At 42.6% G+C, this 25,179-nt stretch overlaps 1 long non-coding RNA gene across 2 annotated transcripts in view; it reads left to right on the top strand.

Annotated features, from left to right (window-relative positions):
* Positions 1 to 25,179, top strand: part of LOC118973122 (uncharacterized) — a 95,432-nt gene that overhangs the window by 64,152 nt on the left and 6,101 nt on the right. For both annotated transcript variants that reach the window (XR_012126534.1, XR_005062351.2), the window contains one exon: positions 1,750 to 1,902. This is a non-coding gene — a long non-coding RNA (uncharacterized lncRNA). The remainder of the gene's footprint in view (positions 1 to 1,749; positions 1,903 to 25,179) is intronic.

A 25,179-nucleotide genomic window follows, 5' to 3' on the forward strand; every position in this document is an offset into this window, starting at 1 on the left:
ATATATATATATTTTTTGTCACCTGACCAAAACTGAGACCTTTCTCAGGGAACCTGGAGTTTTAATAGCACAATTACTCCACCTGATTAATGAGAATTACTGTTTGTTTGTGCATGAAAGATAACTCATTATGGCAAATATGCATTAGAAGACCATAATATATGCATTTATTCAATTAAGTCTAATGTATTATTTAAGGCTCGGCGTGTGATATTTATCACTAGCAAATGCTAATTTATACAGATTATTAGTCTAATTAGGTGCACAGCTTGTGAGGCCAGCCTGTTCCTTGGAAGGTAGAGTCATGACTTATTCTATTCTGGGCCAGGATATCAGAGGGTCTGGCAACCTACACTACATGCACACCGTGGCTTGTAAATAGCTTTAAAAGCAAATGGTTGGACCCTGTGACCACAGCCCCCTCCAATTGCTTGTGAAAGCCACTGCCAGTTTCTCAGAGAGGATCCAGTCCCTCATGAGATTTACTTGCTTAGCATCATGTACTCTCTAAAGCATCGATGTCCCCATTACTCCACAACCAGAGTCAGTGCTACCTAAGTAGTTGCCTTCCCATTAAACCACCCCTCCTCCAGCTGTATGCTGGAGAAAAGGGGTCCTTGAAGCATTCACCCAATAAACAAGAATGGGATCTACTCTGTGCTGGGTTTACACTCAGCTTAGAGGATACTGTGATGGGTAAGGCAGGGCCCCTATATCAGGAAATAAGGGCTATGTAGACCCCCTGGCACAGATTTTATCATCACCCCCCATCCAAAAATATGGCCCTGGCTTTGTCATTTACCAGCTATGTGATAAGAAGCAAGTCCCTTCACCCCTCGAATCCCATTGCCTCATGGGCGAGGGGTGAAGGGAGAGACCCTACTACCCCTCCTCCTCGGGCTGTGGTTTGTATGAAAGAAGCCGCTGTTTTTGACATTAAATGTAGACCTTCCCTCTTGCCCATGCAGGGCCTGGGCCCTGCTGTGTCTTTCCTGCACGTATTCAATCACACCCAATATCACTTGATTTTTTTTGTCCTTTTTAAGACTTTACCATAGGTTTTTCTCTGGAGATGGAGTAGTGTCAGTATTTCTTCTTCTGCAGCAATCTACCCTAAACAGCTTTATCATAAATATTTGTTTCCCTGGTTTCTTTTTTCCTGACCCCCTCATCCCACCAGGCATTGCTTCTCTGCCCTTCCCTAGACAGAATGTTCCTTGCTTTCTGTGGTTCTCACTGTTTGCTCTCTTCTCAAACTTGCATGCCTTGAATCTCAAAAGGAAATTCCTGAAGTTTAAAAGGGGATCCTTGAGAAATTCTGCCTCTAGAGGCTGAAATCCTTGCCCATTTGCATGAGAGGGACTGTACTCGATTTGGGGAAAAAAGGTGGTCATGATAAACTATCATTGTATATGACCTGTTCATTGAGGAAGAGATCATTTCTTTGTAGCAAAAAGAGAGAAGGGAGAAAGAATTAGTTGGCCTTCAAACAAGGCAAATACTTTGCCAAATCTAAATCTTGTAAAATATTGTTAAAGACTGTCGGTAAGCTGCTGGGGTAAAAGTCACCATGCCTCGTAGCTGTGGACTTTTTTTGTTGGCAAGCTGGAGGGAATTTTACCAGAGACAGTTGTTGAGATGAAATACTTAGCAAAGTGAAAGAGAACGATATGTCACCACTCTCTTAGCATAACCATTTCTTCCCAAAAGTTGAAATAATTGTTCTGACCACCATGTACTCCCCACCAGAACTCTACAATGAACATTTTCCTACGTGAGTGTCATCAGCGGAGTGATCCAGCCATCAGCAAGAGGGAGATGTGATCTCAACGCATCCTTCCCTGATCTTCGGCCATTCCCTACTCACCCTTTTCTTCAGCTAAAGGCAGCTCCCCACATCCCGTAAGTGCCTGGCAGTTCCCCCAGTTTTTGATGTTTCTCTTATTATTGTCTTAATTCAGAATGATCTCCCTGTTGACCTCCATCTGTACTTGCCAATTGTCACGCATCCATCAAGGCTTAGCTCAAGAACAGCTAACATTTCTAACAATTTTGGAGTCCTTGCTACATACCAGACACCGATGAGTTGCTTTGTTTACATCAATTCATTGAATTATCCTATCATCCCTAAAATGAAGGCTCTTATTTTCCCCCTGTTACAGATGAGGCAGCGTAGGTCCAGAGAGGGCAGTGGCCTTGCCCCGTATCAAGAAGCTAACATGAGAGGGAGCTGGGATTTGAACCCTAGGATACGGCCCCAGAGCGTCACGCCCTTAACCTCTCTACCCTGTGCCTTCTTTGCTGTTGTCTGGAATGTTCTCCTGTTCTGGAAGCCTCCCTAACACTTTATGTTTATTTCTCCTAAGACCCTGTTCACATTCCACCATGTGCTGAAATTGTGTCCCTTTCCCTCTCCCCTGCTTAGGTTACATGAGTACTGAATTCATATCAGTGTTACTCTTACTTTCTTTACAAAGGCACACACAGTAGGGACTCAGTAACTATAAGAGCACAGACGAGGTGGGCCAGAACCAAACCTCACGTTTTTTTCTGCAGAATGGACGAGCTCCTTTTCACAGTCAATAAGTCAGTTTTGGACAGTGGAAATCTAGGGAAATATTCTGTGGTTAGACAAAGGATACCCCCCCCTCACTTCTTTCCTTTATGCAATGTTTGGGCTGAAAGTGTTGGTTTATAAACAGATTGATTATGTGTGAGTTGGGGACTTCAAAAAAATAGGGAGATTTGTCTCCACAGCAGGAAATGAGGAACGAGAGAAGAGGCCACTGTAAAGAAGCCAATTTGTTTTTCCAAACATGAAAGGAAAAGATACACAATTTAACCAAAAAATTATCTCCAAACATCCAGGGAACCCCCTGCCTGTCCAAACAGACAAATCACACCCACATTTTATGTGCGTTTTCATGGGTTGTTAATTTGGTGTTGGCAGTGGAGGGGAGCAGTATTAGTCCAGAAATGCACATATGCAAGATGAGACGCAGAGAAGCTGGAAAGTGGAGGATGCACAAGGCTAGCTAGCTAAGGCTGAGTCCCAAGGCCCACACCAATTTCAGTGCACACATGGTGTGACAGGAAGAGGGGCTCAGATTGCCTAATTCCATCAGCTCTTGACTAAAGTACCTTAGGCCTTCCCAAACTTAGTATTAAGAATCACCAGGGATGGTTATTAAAAACACAGATTCCTAGCCTGGCAACCTGGAATCTTTAAGTTCAGCAAATACTCCTAATGGTTCCTAGCACCTGCTGACGCAGGGAACCTCTGCCTTGGAAGATGGGAGCTGAATTATTCTTTTGTGGCCGGTTGGGGTGTAGAAATTTGTCTTTCCAGGCCCCCAGGGTAAGATGCAGAAGGAAGGCAGGTTAGAAATTGGTAGGCTGGCAAATCGCTAGGACTCTCTGGGCCTCACTGTGTCAATCTGTGAAGTTTCTGCTGGCTTCACCCCTTTTCTGCCAGGCAGTGAAGCACTTGCTGAAGTTGACCCCCTGGTTTCTGAGGGGTTGTTTGCCAACAGCTGTTTCATCATAAGCACCTAATTAGAAGGGCTGAGGTCTTCCCCAAACACTTCCTGGTACAAAGATGCTAGTCCTGAGTCTGTAGGAAGGGGCTCTGTGGCAGCCTCCACTGGGATCTTGCAGGCCATTGGGTTGCCACGTCTAGGGGAAGGCAGCCACCTCACCATATTGTAAGGAAGTGCAAGCAGCACTGTGGAGGAAGCCACATGGCCTCCTGCAGCAGTCACCATCAACCTGCAGTTGAGCTATCTTGGAATCAGACCCTCCAGTTCCAGGCAAACCTTTACACGCCATCAGCCCAGGCCAACGTCCTGCCTGCAACCTCCTGGGAGACCCTGTCTGAACCACTCTAGTGAGCGTCTCCTGAAATGCTGATCTACCCAAACTGGGAGAATTGTTGTTTTAAGCTGATACATTTTGAGGGAATTTGCTAGGCTTAACAGATCAATGGACAGTCTCTCTCTCACTTGTGTCTGATAATGACTTAAAGAAGGCCTAGGAATCGTTGGTCCATATAGGTACTAGCTGGCATAATAGCAACTAGCAGATATTGAATGCATATTAGGCATTTTACATGCATCATTTCATTTAATTTTTTAGGAGACACACACTATTACTCCCATTTTATGGACAAGGAAACTAAAGTTGAGAGAACTCAATGAATATGTCCAAGCCCTCTAACTTCATATGGGTAGAGTCAGAATTTGAAAGAAGCTGCGCTTTAAAAGGAATTCTGTTTATTGTTTAAGGCTGAGTAATAGTCCATGTATATATATACCACATTTTCTTTATCCATTCATCTGTCAATGGACATATAGTTTATTTCCATATTGTGGTAATGCTGCAATGGACATGGGAGTACAGATATCCCTTCAAAATCCTGATTTCAGTTATTTTAGATAAATACCTGGGAGTTGGGTTTCTGGATCATACGTTTGTTCTCTTTTAAATTGTTTGAGTCCTTAATAAAGGAAGGAAATTCTGCAAGATGTGACAATATGGATGGACCTTGAAGACATTATGCTAGATGAAATAAGCCAGCACAGAAGGACAAATGCTATATGATTCTAATTACACGAGGTAAAATAGTCCAACTCACGGAAGTGGAGATTAGAATGGTAGTTTGCAAGGGAGAAAAGTGCAGTTGCTATTCAGTGGGTACAGAGTATCAGCTCCATAAAATGAATTGAGTTCTAGAGATCTGTTGTACAGCCCTGTTCCTGTAGTTAACAATTTAAGAGGGTAGATTTGTATTAAATGGTCTTACTACAATTAAAAAAAAAAAAGAATCTCCCACTCTGAGTCTGCTCAGAGTACCAGGTACTTTGTATCCATCTCAACTCATTCCTGGTTGTGTGTTCCATCTCAGTTGGCCTCAGTCTTTACAACTGTGGCAAGAGAATATCCCCTCTGTTCTCCATGGATGTAGCGGCAGGAATACGGTTTCAAGTTCAGACTCTCTGAGAGTTGGCTCATTGGCAAAATGGGGGCAATAATAACTATTTCACGGGACAGTCAAGAGAATTTAGTTTCACAATGCATATGCCATTGTTTCATAAACCTAACAGCTAACACCAAAGTAAGATATTGTTTCTATCATCATTATTGTTATCTTCATTAGAGCCAAGCTTGCAGAAATGATTGGATTAAAGAAGCCAATTATGATGGCCCATCCAGGGTGTGTGTAAAGGCCCCCAGCTTTAAAGATAGTCGATGCATCCTTCTTTCCCAGAACATGAAAGAAACATTGAATAGCTGTTTATTGTCTTCCAACCATAATTGATTACGGGATGAGAGTTGTTTTGTCGATCTTCCATCACAGTCCCTGAATAAAAGGTTAGTAAATAATGATAATAAAAAAAAAAACACATTCTCTCTAGAATCCCACTCACATAGCCATTCTTACTTGTATCTCTTTGAAAATGGTCTTTACAGATATCCACTTCTAGAAAAAAAATGTTTCTTATACTGTATCACCAATAGTGTAAAGAAAAAGGCAAATTAAAATGATTACCTTGGCTCGACTCAAGGGACCCTCCCTGGTGCTGATAAGGAGTCGAGAGGAGAGAGACTGGAGAAGAGAGGAGAGAAAACCTGTGCCCAGAATTTCCAAGCCAGAGGGACATTTCTTTAAAATTAAAAACACAAATCAATTTCACTCCAAATCTAAAAGCAGAAAGAAATGGGGTACTTGACTGGTAATGTTGAGAAATAAATGATTTCTGGAAATTGATTGTGACTTAAAACTGAGAGTTTCTGCCTTTTTTTAAGATAAAGAAAAACTACATTTGTGCACACAGATACCCCCCCTCCCATCTCACTGGCTTCCCCACTCCCACCTCCTGGTCTTTGTGCTTGTGTCTCTCAGAAGCAGTAAGGCAGGCTGCCCCCTGGGTGGCACCTTCTTGATTCAGGTCTGATCTGGTCCTCACCGCTCCCCACCCACACCAGCAACGTGCACACGGAAGCAAGGACCCTTCCGCAGGCAGGCTTCTCTTTCTCTTCTTGGGGGGGTGCAGATGCTGACCCTAAACCCTCTCTCTCCTCCACCAAGTTTCTGTTCCAGAGTAGCAGGAAGGAGGATTGAAACTCACAGTAGCTGAGGCTAGTGGGGCAGCTATTAAGACACAGAAAAAGCAAGTCAAACGCTGAAAGAACATGGGGACTAGGGGTAGAAATGAAGGCGTCAGAGAAAAAAGGGATAAGAAAATCTCATTTGAGACTTTTTGCCAGAGATCCCGATCATAGCATTTCCCAAACCCTAGGAATCTTGTGGGAATTTGTTCTGCCTCTCTCCTATTCTCTGCCCCATACCCCACACAGTCAAAAGTGACCTTGACCATGGCCCATGCTAACACCACCACCTTTATTGCTGTTGCCTCCACTACACACATGCACAGTCACAGACACACACAGTTACACTCACAATTGCACACACAATCTCACAAACACAGTCTCACACACACACTCCCCTCATGGATTCCACAGATGAGTCAGACACTGAGGAAGTGACCCGAGAAAGACAAGCTGAATGGAAAGGCTTGGGAACTGTGCCCTTCCCCTCACTGTATATTCTTAGGGACTCTGACAACACGTATTTATTCCATTTTCCACCATCACCTCTCATTTACTTCACCTCAAGTGTCAACGAGCGATTGCACCTCAACCTCTACAGACACGGTCACCACAGAGGAGAAAAACCTGTGGGGAAGCTGGGGTTGAGGCATTAGAAGTCCTCTTATTTTTTAAATGGGTGTAATTCAAAGGGGATTCTTTCTACACAGTCTGCACCTCAAAAAACATCTAAATGGTCTCTAGAGATTCCAAACAGACCAGAGATTTACAATGACAGTCCTGTCTAGCCAGCTTTGAAGGCTACTGTCCTCTCCCAGAAGCTCATCGCAACCACTCTAGCCTCTGGTCTGGGGGGCCCTTCTCTCTTGGTGTCTTTCTACAAACAAACGCAGAGTGCGCAGAGCTTGCTCAACCCTTTTGTGGCCCTGCACTGCCATCATGTGGCCCACACTGGCCCTGCAGCCACTTTGGCTGCAAAAACCAGCAATGCCTGAACGAGTCCGCAATGTGGAGTTCAGACCAGTAAGCTGATCTCCAATAGATCATGAAATGGGGTGCCTTCTTGTTGCTGTAAGGACTGCTGGTACACTCTGCAAAAGATACTTGGATGCGTTTTTCACACCTTTCATCCAGAGAGGCGTCTTCATGGGATGCCTTTCCTCCACGTCAGCTCTAAGAACGAGACCCTGCTGTAAGAAACTTGCTCAGTTTCCAAGCATAATAAACCTCTCCAGCCTTCAAACATGTTTCATTTCATTTATTGTGATTACAGTGCTTACCAAAATTCTAAACTATCTAGAAATTAAATGTGTGTGTCTCTCTCCCCAACCAGGAGATGAACTGGCAGATGGCAGTGACCATGTTTTTTTCACACTTTGCAAATAGTAGGAAGCCTTTAAATTCAAATTGAAGGGAGGAGAAAAACTGCAAATAAATGACTCATTCCTTAGCTACCTGACATTTACTTACCTGCTGACCCCTTCACTGCCCTTCCCAGTGTAGTGCTGAGCATTGCAGGGGATATATCAAAGGCGTGTACTGGGAAATAGAACAAGATTTTCCCTATACAGTAGAAGCTATATGTCCTTAGATATATCACTTCCCTCTCTCAGCCTTAGTTTTCACAGCTACACAGAGACGATTGAATGAAACTAACCATTAAGGTCCCATTCAGAGAGATGATGGGTGGGTCTAAACAAACCTATAACAAACCAGTGGAACTTTGAATGCACAAAGAGAGACAAGATGCACCATAGCATCAGTCTTGCCCCATTATCCAAGGCTCAGGGCCTGGTTACACAGATTAGGCACTCTATAAATATCTAGAAGAAAATATTAGATGGAAACAAAACAAATTGCAATAAAAAAAGCAAAGGGCCACAGAGTAAATGTGTGCATTCAACATCACACTGCTCCATTCAGAACTCACACTTAGATTTATTATCTCCCGACACAAGCAGGCTGCAAAAAAAAAGGTACCAAGAGCTGGTGACATTGAATGTAGGCTGTGGTAGACTTTTCAGAGAAAGCTTCTTAGAGGGCAGAAATCATATTACCAGCCAAAAGAAGCTGGCTGTAGATAAAAGGGGAGAATTGTGATTGAGATGCAGTGAAGACAGCACAGGGAAAGCATTACAAGGCAGACCTGAGCACTGAACAACCGGTGGCGACACTAGCCATGGACTCGCAGACTGACTTCAGAAGGCGCTCTCACGCTGTAATCCACATGGGTACCACTTGAAAAATCACCATACTCCTGTGATCAGAAACTCGAGCAGAATTCTGTGGCTGGCCACACTCTATTTCATAGATTGTTAGACATAGTCCAGCCCAACCTCTTAATTTCATAGATGCACAGAAAGCAGGGAGACGTCTTTCTATGCCTGGCCGTGGCTCAGGCACCTTATAGGGGCTTAATAAGTTTTTCAGTACAATGACCTACTGGCACTCTTCCTCAGATACTACTGGACATTCTAGTATAAACCAGGAATGAGGCTATGCAGACATCTACTCCCAAAGCAACCACTTGAAGAATCATTCCTCTGGAAGCACAGAGCCAGGAGCTTGGATATTCATGGTCTCAAGTGAAATGGTCACCATGAGATGCTTGGAGTTAGTCAATGAAAGGCTCAAAGCTTAATACTAATTGCTGGCTTCTGCATCCCTTCTGTGTATGTTTTCCTGATGAATAGAGTTATGATTATTTAATTTGTAATGGGCCAGAAGGAACTGATTTTACCATGGCTCATGGCCAGGAACTGAGACAAGAATTTGTTCAAAATGCATCTCAGAATGAAAAGAGTAGCCAGGAGTTTTCCTTCCTTCTTGCCAATGCTGTACATGCTGCTTTTCCTATTGAAACCGAATTAATTACCTCATTTCATTGCCTCACTGTCTTGTGGGGTTCAGTTATAGCACAGAGGAAATCATAAGGTGCATAGATTTCATAGAGATGTTGGAGATGGACCCATCTGGGGGTGACAGATGTATGACACTGGTGTTGCCATGCCCCCAGTTCCCACAAAGCTGGAGCCCTTGCTGACCCACAAAGCCACTTGTGTCTTGAAGTATCTCCTCCACGCACTGCTCCAGATTCACCAGAGTTGGCCCTTAAAATGAGACTTGTTTTCTAACCTTTGAACCAGAGATCTTGGGAGGATGACTTCTCAAGGCTGCAGTTTGGATCAGAACTAGAACTCAAATTTTCTGACACCCAAAACATTTCTCCACTCTCCCTTTCAATTGCTTCCAAAGAATGCACATTATTTCCTTTTTTGCCATGGGAGTTTTTAAAGGTCATTCAATCAATTCATGCTTGCATTCCTGTGTAGCATCTGTCCATTCACCATGGGATCCAGAATAGAAGTGTACACTCAGCCTTCTGGAAGTTTCCAATCTACCACACCCAAGTCTCTCTATGCTTTGATGCCATTTCTCAGGAGGGTGTCAGTGTTGAAAATGTCTCCTTCGCTCCCTCTAATGGAAGCTCTGCTCAGATGCTACGTTTAGCCACAGGGATCCCAGGTTTGTCTTTATCTAGAACCATCTTTATCCCCTGTACGAACATTAACTTCTGCCTCTTCTGTTCTCCCATAATGCTTGGTTCTGCATCTAAACTAGACTTCCGTTCAGTCACTGTGTATCTGCCTATTGCCTCCACCCAACTGCAAGCACAAAACTCTAGAAAATACATTTTAGTCATAGGATGAATACCACAGGCTCCCAGTGCATTTTAATTGGGTTAAATCAAGTTCCTAGAATCACCACCATTAAATATAAAAATCACAGAACTTAAAGCTGGGATGGACTTGAAAGATCATGTGATCCAGGATGGGAAATATGTTTTATTTTAAAGCTAATCCCAATTCATTGTTAGTGGCTGCCTGGAGCAGTGTGTTTAGATTGACTTAGGCTGAGCCCAAGTTCAGTGGGATAGAGTGTTGAGCTGGGTTTGTGATGTCTGCCAGAAGAAGAAGAAAAGGATGAAATACAAAATGTGGGCCTCTCTGTCCATCAGGAATCACATTCAGTCTCTACTGTAATTTAACAGCCTGCATAATGCTCTGGGATCTGGGTTCGAATGCTGAAGTTGAATGCTCTCCCATGAAGTGCTTGTATAGTTTTATTCAAATCTCTTACTATTCTCTTGGAACTGTGATTTCATTGTCTATGGAATGAACATGATTGTTCTCCCTCTCCTTACCTCTCCAGATTCTTTTGATGGTTGAGGAAATGGTCATGAAAGTATTTTACAGACCATAAAACAACATACAAACGTGTGATGGTCCCAGTTGGCACTGACCTCAGCAAACAGAAATAAAGAACCCAATCCTAAAAAAGATACACTGTTACTTAAAGGTGGCCAGGAATTTTGATTCAAGGATTCAACCATGGTCTGGTCTGAGACTGTGATTCATCTACAATGTGGGAAATACTCCCATTTGGGTATCATATACCCATAAGCCTGGACACCTGTGAGGAGCAGAAACCACTCAGTCTAGAAGATAATGGTCTTGTCACCAGTCTTGCTCACTGGAAATGATAATGTCACTGATTATTGACCTGTGGCATTTAGACCAGATGACATTTTCTGCATTCTGTCTGTTCCTGCGGTTTCCATTGCTATGTCCAAGTTCATGGTCCCCTTACCTGTTTTGAGCTACTGCCCTGCTCTTCTAAATGGGTTTCCCTTCCCTGTCACGATCCCACTGAATGTGGCCTCCACAGAGCCATCAGAGTGGTCCTTCCACAACACAGTGGGTGCCCTCATATTCCTCAGTTAGAAAATTTCCCATAGCCCCCTGAGGCCTTCAAATAAGGTCCAGAATCAGAGTAGAAAGAAGCCTAGTACGGAGCAACCTCAGCTGGTTCTTCCAGACTTACTTCCAGCCATTCTCTACTCATTTAATCCTATGAAAAGAGCTTTCTGGTCACTTTTCCCTTAATGTCCTGACTTTTTCTAACTCCGGGTCTTCATTCGCATTGTCCTCTCTGCTTGAAAGGTCCACCCTTCCCCACCCAATTGGCATAATCCCGCTTAATCCATTAGGAAGAAGTAGAAATGTCACCTCTGTGACAGCTCTGTTCTTCATCCCACTAGACAGATTGAATCACTCCTACCTCTGTGCTACCCCACGATTCACACTCTCTACCCAGGTATCCCGCTAAAGTTTGGCTTCCCCCAGTGCCCAGTTACCAGATGGTGCACCCTACTTTTGTGTGTTCTCAAGGACACATTCAGCGCATTTTGAATCATCCCACTGCAGCAGCAGCATCTGCCCAAGTGCCTATCTCTCCTCCGAGACCAGAGCTTCCTAAGGCGAGAGGCCCCCACGTGGCCGTCGCGCGGTCAGCGAGCACACCGCAGCCCCAGGCCCCTTGTCAGTCTCCAGCGTCATCCTCAGCCGCACACAGCGAGCCTGTCCTCTGCCCCAGGGTAGACTTCCTTCTGTCGGAGGCCTGTGCACCTGCCCCTTTGTCACTACCCCTGCCTGGAAAGCTGCGCCCCAAACTTTCACAAAGCCCGCAAGATGCTGATCCCGCTCTGAAATGAGAGGAGTCTAGATATGAAAGAAAAAGTTAATAAAAAGCAAATTCACCAGGCTCTGGAGAGATAGGCAGGCCAGGAGAGAATATGTTTTTAATGACAGAGACAGACTAGAAAGTGAGATTACTTATTAGTTTTTGATTCCACTTACCCAGCTCTTCCTCTGGGCTGCTCAGTGCGCCTTAGCTTTTGACTCTCACTTCAAACATCTCCCGGGGGAGGTATCAGCTGGCCACCATGTCTAAACCAGGTCGCTTACCACTCTCTGAAATTATCCTGTGCACGTGCCTGTTCATGTTTATGTTTATTTCCTTCCACTAAAATTCAGGCACCAGGAGGGATGACACGGTCTTTGTTTTGCACATCATTATGTCCCCAGGGGGACACAGTACCTAGAAGAGGGGCATTGCAGAGGGCACTCCATATCTATGCATTCACTAAATGAGTGACAGACATCATCTGGTTGCTCAGTAAATGTGTGTTGAATGAATTACTTATGCTCTTTTTTAGGTAGCCACTAACATTTTGCGTTTTTAAACCTAAATTGTTTTCAGTTATCTAGTAATAAATTATTAAGTTGTAGAATATATCCAGAAAGATTCCTGATGCTTCGTCATGTTGGTCTTATCTGTTAATTTGGCTCTTTGAGCAGAGAATGAACAGAGAAGGCAACTCAATCCAATCGCAGTAACATTTTCCTGGGAGTTCTGGACAGTAAACATATAAACCAACTCTCCTGTTGGTGCCAGGGTTGAACCTGCAGCCAGAAATGAAGCTTTTGTATTTTCCAGAGACTTTGTCGCATTTCTCTTTTTTCCTGTTTTTATCTGCTTTCTCCTACCCTTTTACCCCCCTCCCACATATAAGCCTGGGGAGAGTTTATTTCAGTGAAGTTTTCATGAGCCCCAAATTGGCAGCTCATTACCCCAGGACAGCAGGAGAGAGTCAGGGCACTTGGTGAGTATAGGTGGAAAAAGCAACCATTCAAAAGTACACAAATCATCCATCTGGCATACAACCAGGCTTCTTGGCCACCTAAGATTTCTCTAGTCCCAACTCTACATGCAGGGAGAGGCAAAATAGATTAGTACGTCTTCAAAAGCAGAGAGCAGGGAAACCCAGGGAGATTAAGTAACTGGCCCAAGGTCACCCAGCCTCGAGGTGGCCAAATCCTGCTGAGAGACCTAAAAATCTCCCTTTAACCAGCAGGTCTCCCCTAAGGCTGTTTTGGCACTTGGCTACTTGCCTGTGATTTTCCTGGCTCTGAAAGCGAGGAGAATGATAGGAAAAAACCAAAATTAATAAAAATCAAACTCACCCAGACCCGGAAGGAATGGACAGACCAAGCATGACAGTTCATTAGTGCCTGAGATGCACGGTTGAGAGCATTTATTAGTTATTGGTTTACACTAACCTGGGTCTTTTTCAGAGCCACCCAAGGCTCTTTCTGACTTAATTTTAAGGTTCTAAATTCTCTGCTGGAGAGTCTGGAAGCACCCAAAAGCCACAAGAAAATAGTGATGCAAAGATTGTGAACAAGGTCTGTTGTGTAATGTTGGACATGCTACTTGGACATGGGAGCTGAACCTCTTCCCCCATCAGACCCCAGAGGGCACACTGTAGTCCAGGCCATGCCAGTTGGAGACCCACCCTCGCTCTTTTCATCCGGGTCACTGTGGTTGGTTCAAAGATAAGCGTATGAGCCAAGCTGAGCTAGTGAGAGCACCCCCTGGGACTTTCTCAGAATCACCCGCAAAGGTGCTTTCTCCTCTCTGGGATTCCAGGCTGTAAGGACCATGCAGGTTGGGTGCTCTGGGGCCGGTATGCCAAGGTCCACACACACTCCCTCTTGGGTGTGGGAAAAGGCTCCAGCCAGGCTGAAGAAGCAAGGTTAGGGACTTGGGGGTTTTGAAGTACTGATATAGGTACTTTCTATAAATCTGAAGATGCTTCTCCACCCTTTACACACACACACACACACAACACACACCAACACACTCCAAGGACTGCCCATCTTATCAATGGCAGACGTGCGTGCCCTGCTCCACTCCCCTGGGGATGCGGCTTCGATAGCACCTCTCTGCACTTGCCCACACATCCTCTCTGGTCAGGTGTGCTTCTCCTTGTGCTGTTGCCCCCGACCTCTTCTCAAAGGTTCTTCTATCCTCACATGGTTCCTCCTAGACTCTCCCACCTATCACTGCTCCTGACCTTCTACCACCCTCTACCTCTGCTTGTCGCTTCCCCGGGAGGTACCTACTTTTCAGGACCTTTGGGTGCTGGCACCGTCTCATAGAACTTGTCAGCCTTCCACTGCCTCTCCCACAGGTGGTAATGGAACATGCAGGTGGGGGAAGGCACCTGGCTCAGACTGGAGGGATCAGAGAAGGCTTCCAAAAGAAGGTGGCTCAGAAGCTGAGCCCTGACAGGTGAGTGAGAATTACCCAACTGAAGGATAAGAGGAGCAGAATAGACTTCTGAATGAGAGGAGGGCAATATTCTGAGGCATTGACCTGGGAGAGCTCTAGCTACTCTCTACATAGAAATATGAGAGAACAAAAATAAGAAGAGGCTGGAATTATAAATAAGAGGCAGATTTTGAGGGTCATGGCCAAGTGCTTGGATTGTTTTTCTTATGGGAAATGGGGAGATGCTGAGGTAGATTTAAACAGGACCTTCGTGTGAGACCATCTCTGATCTTCTTCCCTGTTACTACCTGTCAATCCGTAACTCGGGGCTTTTTATGATCTCTCGTGCCAGTCACTTCCAGGCCCTCTCCACCCACCTCTGTCTCCAAGTCTTGTGATATTCTGCTCTTAACTTTTGATCAATCACCACCTTTTGGAATCTTCTGGAGCCTGACCTCTCTTGGGAGCTTGCCAAAACCTCTTAGGACCAGTCATAAGCTGTTGTGACTTCTCATGTCTTATCAGTGACTCTTTTTGCTTCTTAGGGCCTTTCTGTCACACTTTGAAGTGTCTCTTGGGGATTGTCACCTTTAAGGGGACACCACCCTCCATTCTATAACTCTTTTTTTTGGTATGTCTGTTTCTGCTCTTAGTATTTGTTTTGGTGTTCCCTTATTGATGAGAGAGTCAGTTGGAGCTGACTCTCCCCATCTGTCTGTTAAAGATAAAACTGTAAGAAATTAAACAGTTTGAACAGTTTGTGCGTGTCTCAGACTAAGCCTCCAGAGGTTGCATGTTGCTTGGAGCTTACAGTAGAACAGATTTCATCATATGTTGGGTTAAGTGCACATCAGTCTTAACATCTTGACCAGTGAGTTACAGAGAAATGTGGAGGCAGGATTCCTAGGTTAGAACCTAAAGGCTCATGGTGGGCAAGTGAGCTTTAGGAGTATTTTCCTCCATGACTTTGGCAAGAGATGATATGAGGTCACTTTGCCACAGGTCAGGGAGCTGCGCTTCACCCAGGGAAACAGGCCCAGAGGACCCTCAGTTGTGGCAGCATTTACTGATACCTCCTGGACATAGATCCAGCTGTGGGAGCTGGGGATAACCACCAGTATTATGATCAGAGATGATCACCAGGTCCAGCTACAGAAGGGAAGGCAGGATGGACATGCAAACATTCAGCCAGTCAGTCATTGCGTTAAGGTTATCCCAGGGAGAGAGCAGAGACTGACATGCAGTTCCAGTCCTCGCACAGCCGAAGAGGGAGGTCAGCATGTTGGTTGGAGACAAGAGGCTGAAAAAATATCCTTGGAAGGCCGAATCTGATTGTCAGTAGTAGAGAGCCACTGGCAAATGTGCATGCGGAACTGACTTTGGAAGATCATTCTGGCCACATCGTACACAGTTAATAGTAGAGCTTGAGACAGCTTAGAATACTGTCGCCAGGATGTAGGCTGGAGAGGACAGCCCACAGTGAGGTAGATGGGTTGTATCTCAGCTGCTTGCTGTCCGGTTGCTGCAAATAGTTGTTTCCTACATTTATCTAGTGAGTAGCGGTGAGAGACTAATTCTGTATCATCTTATTTCTTCCATAAGCATATTAACAATAAACTATATTGACTATATTATTCCATCCTCAAAATGACACATACAATGTACTTTTATTTTCCCCATTTTAAAGATGAGGACACTAAGGCATAGTAGGGTTCTGTACTTGCCCAGAGATATACAGCTAGTAAATAGCAGTTCTGAGATTTAAACCAACTCTTTTGACACTAAATAGCATGCTCTTAACACTGACTAAAAAATCTCAATAGCCGGAAAGAGCTTCTGTTTCTTTTTAACCATTATTTTTTTGTAGAACTGTTAAGGAATGGTACTAGTTGTTTGCTCTAAACACTGACTAAAAAATCTCAATAGCCAGAAAGAGCTTCTGTTTCTTTTTAACCATTATTTTTTTGTAGAACTGTTAAGGAATGGTACTAGTTGTTTGACATTTTTTTCTCTTAACATTAAAAAAAATACATTTTCTGTAACAAAATGTCATAGATTTGCCTAATCATGAAAATCACCTGGGACCCCTGATAAAAATACATGTTTCCAGTCTCTTCTCATGGAGATTTTACTTCTAGGGTAAGTCTAGGGTGGGGCCTATGCTTTTATAAATCATGCCAGGAGAAGACTCCTATGATCAGACAAGTTTGTCAAACATTCTACATAAGATGCTTTCTATTGGCTGTATTAAGATTTAATAGTGTAGATATTTCACAAGTTAATTTACAGTTCTCTGCTGGTAGATTGTGGGCTTTAATGACATAGTAATACCGAAACAACACTGTGATGATCAGACAAGTGCACGTCTCTATTCCGTAGAGAACCACTGCATTTACGCTCCTCTCCAGCTCTAGGATTGAGTTTCAGATGCATGGGAACCTAGTATGAATGCTTCCCTCCTGCAAATAATTCTAGGAATGTGGTCATGCAGGGGTGGGATACAGATTAGGGAAAAGGAGTCACACAAAGCAGAGCTATATACATTGAATTGACTTTTTCTTAACATCTGCCTATTTGTATACATTGAACCCCCCAATAGCATTATACTAGGTGCTTTCCTATATATCTCATTTGATCATTTCTGCAATCTCAGTAGAGAATATTACCCTCTTTACAGATGATTTATATGTCTTATATATAAACATGTATTTACATACTTACACATAACATATATATTTATTTTTTGAAGGCATACCATGAGTCAGTACTAAATATACAACTATTATATATCATTTAATCTTCAAGACAACATTCCATCTTGTTATTATTGGGTGTATGTATTATTATTATTAATCAATGATTAAGTCACTATTACCCTTTTCTTTTTTGAGATGAGAAGACAGAGGAAAGCTCAGAATGGTTGAAGATTCTGCCTGTAGTTACAGAACTAGTGAAAAGCAGCTCCAGTAATTGGACCCAGATTTAGTTCATTCCTAGACCATTTCTTCTCCTAAACACACTATAAATGCTGTAATTCAGCAATTATCCAACTCTTATTTTTAGATAAAAAAAAGAATATTCCCCATACCTTCCCTAAAACTCCAGTAAAATATGTAACTTAAAAAAATCAAGAAGCCATTAGTAGACTTCTATTTCTGGAAAATGAGAGAGGGCAAGCCCCTAGTACCTGACTGGGATAGAGATGAGAAATCTCTTTCATTCCTTTTGGCAGAAACAAACTGATTCCAGAGAAGAAAGATGAGGTTTGTGCTCTGGACAGGGCTTTGGTTTGATTTCAGCTTCATGTGGTCAAGGATACTGAGGCTCAAGGCAGATGACATGTTGAACAGGTGGCCCGGGAACCACCCGAGTTTAATCTCAATTTTAGTAGGAAAATCAATCAGGTTTTGTCTGTTGCTGCTCTGTTTCTCTCAGCGGAGCAGCCCAGATGAAGCATGGGGAGAGGGCGGATGGGGCGCCACAGAGGCACAGATTCTCATCTCCGCTTAATGACCGAGTGAACTTGAACTGAGCACGCCGTTTCTCTGAGCCTCAATTCCTTCATTTGTAAAGCAAGACAAAATCTAATCAAAGGATGATTGTGATAATTAAATGTGATGATGTGTCTAAAGAGCTGAGGACATTTGAATTCACGCTGTACCCTTGTTATCTGATCTTCCCCCGCCTCCCTGCAGGCTCCTCCTTCAGAGCACACCTGCCTGAGCCCTTGCAGGCGTCTGCTTTCACGCCAGCCCGCTCTGGTACATGGGGTGTGTTCTGAGGAAGAGCTCACTAAGCAGAGGTGGTGATGACCAGTCCTCGAGCAGGGAGACCCCTTTAATCGTCAGCTCTTATTTCATAGACAGTACTGGAAAGCAGGGAGACCCATTCGAGCACCATAATTTCAACCCTGATATTTACTAAAGGATGCTGGTTTAGTCGTTTCGGATACAGATGGTATGGTTCTAAAATCGAAATAATGAAAGTAATAGTCTATAGCAGGAACATTTTGAGAATCAAAGGAAATCCTGCTATGCAAGCGCAGTGTCAAGACATCTTTGTTCTTGGTTCTAATCCTGATTCTGCCACTCTAGTTTCAGCCCAGACATGTTGTCTCTCTAGACCAATATTCACACCATCACAAATAAAAAGCTTGCAATTTATGGTTAAAATCTCTTCTACCTCTGATATTCTGTGATTCTGTGACTTGACTCATGTCCTGCTAAGGTAGATAATTTCCAAGTTATCACACTCCTAACCCGGGTATTTCTACTTTATATGGTTATCTCAGCTCAGGGATATGTATCATGGCTTTTTGGAAAGTCTTGTTCTAAGAAAGAGCTGCCTTGTATGGTATCTCCAAATTACAATTCTTTTTAGATACCTGGAAAACCCTCATCTGATCTGTGTCCTAGGGAATTCACCTACCTGACCCATCTACGGTATTCCCTTGCTGTGAAGTTTACCATGTTTTAATTTATGCCATATAGATAAAGGAAACTCATTATTCATGCATCAAGAGGTCTGGTTTCAACTCTGTTGTGCAGTCTATATCTAGACTTTCCCTCAGAGGGTAAAAAAAAAAGCTTAGAGGATATAAATTAAAAATTTCTGGCCTTATCAGTCAGTCAAACAAAAATAAATGACTCATCACTGGCACAGAGTAGTTCAAGGCATTGAACCCAGACATTAAGTCTGAGTGACAGGGATCAATGAATAGCAGAATTATTGACTAAATTAAGTCATTCTTGGGAATGGATATAGCTAAGACTGTAAAATTACACAGCTCTAGGTTCCTTTGACCTGGAAAATATCAAATTTTACATAGGATGTGAAAGTCAATGAGCCTTGAGTATAATTGTATGAGATAGAATAGAAATAATAGGGATCCACACTCATTACCTGAGTTCTTATCTCAAATACACCATTTTCTCTACTAACAGAAGTGTTAGGAGAACAGATATTAAGGCAAGCTTGAATGAAATCCATGTCATTTTCTCCCACCCTCAAAACCTGCCTGATTCTGTGTTTTGGGCTAATATACTGAAATTTCTTTATCTCCTATACTCATGTTTCTGGACACCTAATCTGTAGTAATTATGCACTGTTTCTGCCAAGGATCTGTTTACCTGGGTCCAACTACACCTGGAATCCAAATCTGAATTTTGTTTTTTACACTAAGCATATGAACATGTCTTGTTTTTCCCAGGCCACTTAAGCTACATGACTGTCACTTGCAATGGGAAGTGCATTTTCTCAGTGGAAAAATAATCTACCTAATTAAAAAAAATAGTATTTGCTCAAAGTATTTCCTCTTTCTCTCACAGGACTGATATAAATATCAGATAAACTATCAGATTTTGATCACTAACTATAGTTCTAGTTCCAGATACTATGCTAGATGAGAATACAGTGATGGATAAGACAAGGTGCCTGCCTTAGAGAAGCTCAATCTAGTTGAGGAGACAAGTGCTATAGAAACAACTGTAGCATAGCATGCCTACCAAAGTTACAGTAAAGTTGGGGGAGGAAATGAGTTCGTTTCCCTGAAGAGGGTAGAAAGGCTCTACAGAATAGGTAACATTTGAACTAGAGAGTGAAGGCTGATGAGAAGTGTGTCAGGTAGAGCAGTGGCCCTCAAACAGGCATTTTTACCCTCCAGGGGACGTTTTCGTTTATTGTGACTCGGCGTGTACTAGCAATGCTGCAAAACATGGTGCAGTGCGTGAACAGCTCCCACAGCAGAGACTTCTCTGGCCCCAAATGTTATTAGTCATAAGGGCAAGAAACTCCAAAGTAGAGCTATTAAGAAAGAACATTCCAGAGCAAGGTGAACATAAAGCCAGGAGTCATGATTAGTTCAGAGTGATGGAAATGTCTTGATGCAGGGAAAATAGGTTGAAGACAAATGACAATTGATGTTTGAAGGTAAGGGCTTTGAACATTATCCTATAGGTGTGGGAAGCTATGGAGGTTTTTAAGGCTGTGATTAGTAAAAGGGCCTCCTAAGTTTGAAATCTTGAAAGTGGAACAGGTCTGTAAGACAACCAGCTCCTTAACTGTGACTTTGAATGTGTGGGGCTACCAAAGATTAGTGGAGATAAGGATACCCACAGGAGACAATTTTAGACAATGGTGAGGCAAGAACAGTTAATGGGTTATTAATAGATCCTGCTGAAATTGGCCAAAATGGTGCTGGTTATATTGATGATAAAGAAAACCGCTGGATTTGGTTTCCCTCTAAAATTGTTTGTTGTATACTGAGCCAAGCAAAAGCCCTCCCTATAAACAGCCTTTTCCATCTCCCCTGTGCCATTTATTCCCTCTCTTTGGATGTTCTGCCAGTTCATCTTGGAAGAATTAAATATTTTTATAATGAATCAGATGCTGGTGACAGGCGCCAGATTGACAACTCTGGAGGAGGAAGCTTGAAGTGCTCACGTTCCTCACACTGAGATGAGGAGACGAGTTATGTGTGCTGAAAGATTTATCGTCAAGCTGTCCACAGGCACCTCTTTGGCCTCCAGAAAGTGGTTTAAAATTAGACGCAATCTGGAAGCCTTTTAGAGCCAAGAAGGGGTGTGCTGATATGTCGGTGTTCTTTCCTCTTGTTACCTTTGGTAGAAATAAATTGGAGCTTGCATTCAAACAAGGTCTACAATTATACTCAAAAGGTTGCAGGTGGAATTCTCTCATCTCCTCTTTGTGCCATCTCCACTTTGTAGAGTCACTGAATTTTAAAGTTAAAAGAGATCCCAAGGTTCATGTAACTCACCTGTTCCATTTTACAGATGAGTGAGGTGATAGCCCCCAGCATCAGATTCATGATGCCCAGGATTGCACAAGCTGTCATGGAATAAACTGAGAGCTTCTGGTTCTTTCTTCTCTTCTGAGTGCTGTCACACTCCATTTTTCCTTTCTTTCCCAGCTTTATTAAGATATAATTGGAATGCCATTGTATAAGTGTAAGGTGTACAATGTGATGACTTGATACATGTATATATATTGCTAAATGAACATCATGATAAAGTTAATTAACACATCCTTTGCCTCACATATTACACTATTTTTTTGTGGTGGTGAGAACATTTAATATCTACTCTCTTAGCAACATTCCAGTATACTATACAGTATTGTTCACTATAGCCTCTGTGCTGCACATTAGATGCCCAGAACCTGTCTTATAACTGGAAGTTTTTACCTTTTCACCAGCATCTCCCTATTTCCCCTATGCCCTATCCCCCAGCAGCCACCATTCTGTTCTCTGTTTCTATGAGTTTGGCATTGTTAGTGTCTATCTATAAGTGAGACTATATAGTATTTGTTTTTCTATTCCTGACTTATTTCACTTAGTATCATGCCCTTTAGTTTCATCAGTGTTGTCCCAAATGGCAGGACTTCCTTCTTTTTTATGGTTGAATAATATTCCATTATATATCTCATATTTTCTTTATCCATTCATCCCTCAGTTGACATTTGATTGTTTCCTTCTCTTGGCTATTGTGAACAATGTTGCAATGAACGTGAGATGCAAGTATCTTTTCAAGATAGTGATTTAATTTCCCTAGCATGTATCCAGATCTACATCTTAGGTGAGTGTCCTCTTGACTAACTTGACTTCCCCTCCCATCCTACTGCCCTGCTCCCCACAACTATGAATACTAGTAAAATTATCTTTGGAGGTCCCTTATCTGAGCCTGACACCATGCCAGACGCTTCACGCTTGTGGACCCTGCTTCTGTAACAACCTTGGGAAGTAAGAATTACTGTAATCATTTATAGATGAAGACACTGAACTCACAAAGCTTAGGATCCTGAAGATCATATAGCTAATAAACAGCAATTCAAAATTAAAGCCACCACTCATGTAATTGTGTTATGCCATGCAGTCTACCTGGGTCTGCTTCAGAAATTTTCCCTCTATTTCTTCTAGCCATAACAACTTCCATGTCAGTCAAATGGTTCTTTCCAAGCAGGTAATCAGAAAATTAAGGCAATTGACAAAATTCACATTTTTTGGGGGTGGGGGAAGAGACTTTTTCCCCATTCCTAATGTTTCCTTCCATGTGAAGGAATCTCCATTTGCATTCTGAAGGTCATTTTTCCTCCCTTAGTTTGTTCAGTGTTATTACCAGGAAAAGATATTGGATTTTGTCATAGTTTTTTTCTGTATCGTTTGAGATGATTATATGGAAATTTTTTCCCCAATTAATCTAGTACTATGAGTATTAAACAGATTGCTTTTCATATGTTGAACTAACTTTACATTCCTGGGACTAATCCCACTTGTCTATAGTGTATATCCCTTATATATACTATGGCATTCAATCACTAGCTTTTTGTTGAGGGTTTTGCATCTATTTTCATACGGGAGAGAGGTCTCATTTTCTTTTTTTGTGGTGTTTTTGTCTAGTTTTGGTGTCACAGTAATACTGGTCTCCTAGAATGAATTTCCTTCTTCTTAATAGTTTTTGGAAGTGTTTGAGAGGGAAGTGTTTGATTATCATGCAAGGGGACATGGAGTAACCTATCTGTTGAGTTTGGAAACGCAGACATAAGCAACCTTCTCTCTTCTGCTTGTAAATGAACAGCTTTCAGAAGGGGCATGCTCCTCTCAGTTTTCAATGCCCTAGTTTCAGTGAAGAAAGGCCTGTCTTGGCCTAACATAGTCTGTCACTAGACGTGTAAGTCTGTCTAACCCTGGGATTCAGCACTAGAAAGGTTAGTTCCTTGCAGCACAAACCATTTTATTAATATCAACTTGATGTATTTTGAACTCTGCCTTAATTCCAAAGCCTGGTCCGGGAAGAAGTGTTTTATAAATCCTTTAGATACTCTTAGACGTCAACAGAATTAGAAACAGAAGCCTCTGGTTATGTCTCCTAGGAAGGGGAGTAGAAATAATCAGAGGTGCCTAATCGTTGTTGTAACATCTACAGAATGAACATGGCATTTGGAACCTCAACACTTGAATCAAGAGAAGAAACCAAGTATGTCACATAGTGTTTTGCATGTGCAACTGCATTTCCTAACCACCTTTCTCCCTCCTGGCCTAGGTACATAAGATTAGGTAAGATATTCCATTCTGCTAAGCCTGTTTCCATCTCTGAAAATGGGAGTCAAAAGAGTCACTTTCACAAGTTTCCTTCGCAGCAAGTGCTGGAGGCTCCTCATGCTGGCCTACTAGGCTGATTCCGTACACCTCTCCTAACTCCACTTGCACTGGTAGATTGAAGTTGGCATGAGGAAGGTAGTTTTCCCAGGACATCAGGAAATGTTACATAACCTGGAAAGTCCCTTGTTAAACATTTACCAGCACACTTAATCCAACCTTTCTTCCTGTTAGTGTGCGCATGGAAGCTGATACTGCCCCTTCTGTCCTCAGCTGGAACTTCCCTGAATTGTATTTGTCTCCTGTCAGAAAATAGGCAAAGGCAGAAAGAATGCAACTCCACTTAGTTTCCCAAGAAACACAGCTTCTGTGATTTAAGATCCCCTCACTCTCCATTTATCTCTTGTCAACTGCAGCTTAGAGAACTTAGTCATCCACATGAATAGTTATCTTCCAGCTACTTTGTGGTCTTAACTAACCAATCCATTTCCTCTGGATATCCTTTTAAGGATAACAAACCAATAATAAGTATGATAATTAACAGTTTACAAAGTGCTCCCAGGACATTATTTAATTTGATCTTCACAACTCTCCTATAAGTGGTGGATTTATTGTCCATATTTTCTGGTCGAGAAAACTCAGATTTACGAGCATGTACAACCTCCTGTGAATCTGAACCCCTTAAGGGGGTTACCTTACCCTTAAGGTAATCAATCAATAATACCTTTTCTTTTTATACTTAATCTTTTCTTTTTAGGATCCTTTCCCTTCTACTGTAAACATACTCAGGTTGCATATATCCTTTAAAAAATAATTTGACCTACACTTATTCTCTATTAACCATTCAGCCTCTGTCTTTCCTTTATCAGCCTGTCTCAGGGGGACCATTGAGCCCTTGCTCTAATCATGGCCTTCTCCCTGCCTCTTCTGAACACTCTCCAAACACTCTTCACAAGGGAGATGGGATACAGATTGCCCAGCATCATATATTCTCAAGTCAGGCAGACCTGTGTTTGAATCTGAGTTCTGTCCCTGACCAGCTGTGCGACCTTGAACCAAAAACTCTTCTATAGCCTTCAGTTCCTGTCTGTAAGTAGAATTATAGACACAATGTTACAGGACAGTGGTGAAGATTCCAGAATGCATGTAGAGAGCTTAGCAAAAGATCCCATAGTCAGGAAATGTCAGCTATTATTAGGAGCCAATTGAATTTTACATTTTGGCATATTTAGGTCTTGATACGTTATTTTCCTTTGGCATTCATGGCTATGTACTTACCTGGATTTCCATTTCATATGTGACTATTTTTCTCTATTTAAGTCTCTGTTATGCTTCCCTAAGCTTTCCTGTTTCTTACAAGTTGGTGTTCCATTGGGTTATATCACTGACCTCTGCTATTCATGTTACTGCACATTCGCTCCAAGTTGTCTCACTAGCTCCCAGGATGATCTATGGATGGTGGCTCCCTGACTGAATGTTTTCTATCAGACCCCTCTTTTTAACTTTGGGATCATTTGTCTTCCCTTAGATTACTAAGAGCCACTCAAGTTCATTAGGTCCAAAGTAAGACTCATCATCACAGCTTCCAAATATTCTTTTCCTGGTACTTCCTGGTCAACTTTTACTCTACAGCGCCCTCGCCAGTTTCCAAATAAAATTTTAAAATCCCATATTCTAGGGAATGGGAAAGACCTGCTAACCAAGTGCCCAAGTCACACGGTTCTCTGCAGTGCGTGGGGTGCTAAGATTTATAACATGTACAGGGTTTGCAGTTGGTGGTGACAACCAGAGAACTACCCCAATAAGTATTGGCCTGATTTTGAGAACAATAAGACACTTTACTTATTTTACTTTTTGCCCACAGTTTTCTCTGAGAAGAAGGAGAGAAAGAGACCCTGGAAGGCGAGATAATGGTGCTGTAATTCTTCCTGCAGAAGAATATGGTTGTCCAACTCTGGATAAATTTCTCTTCAGGTATGAAGAGGCATCTTAATGCACTGAGT

The sequence above is a fragment of the Manis javanica genome, chromosome 2 (genome assembly GCF_040802235.1).
Source record: "Manis javanica isolate MJ-LG chromosome 2, MJ_LKY, whole genome shotgun sequence".
NCBI classification, from domain to species: Eukaryota; Metazoa; Chordata; class Mammalia; order Pholidota; family Manidae; genus Manis; species Manis javanica.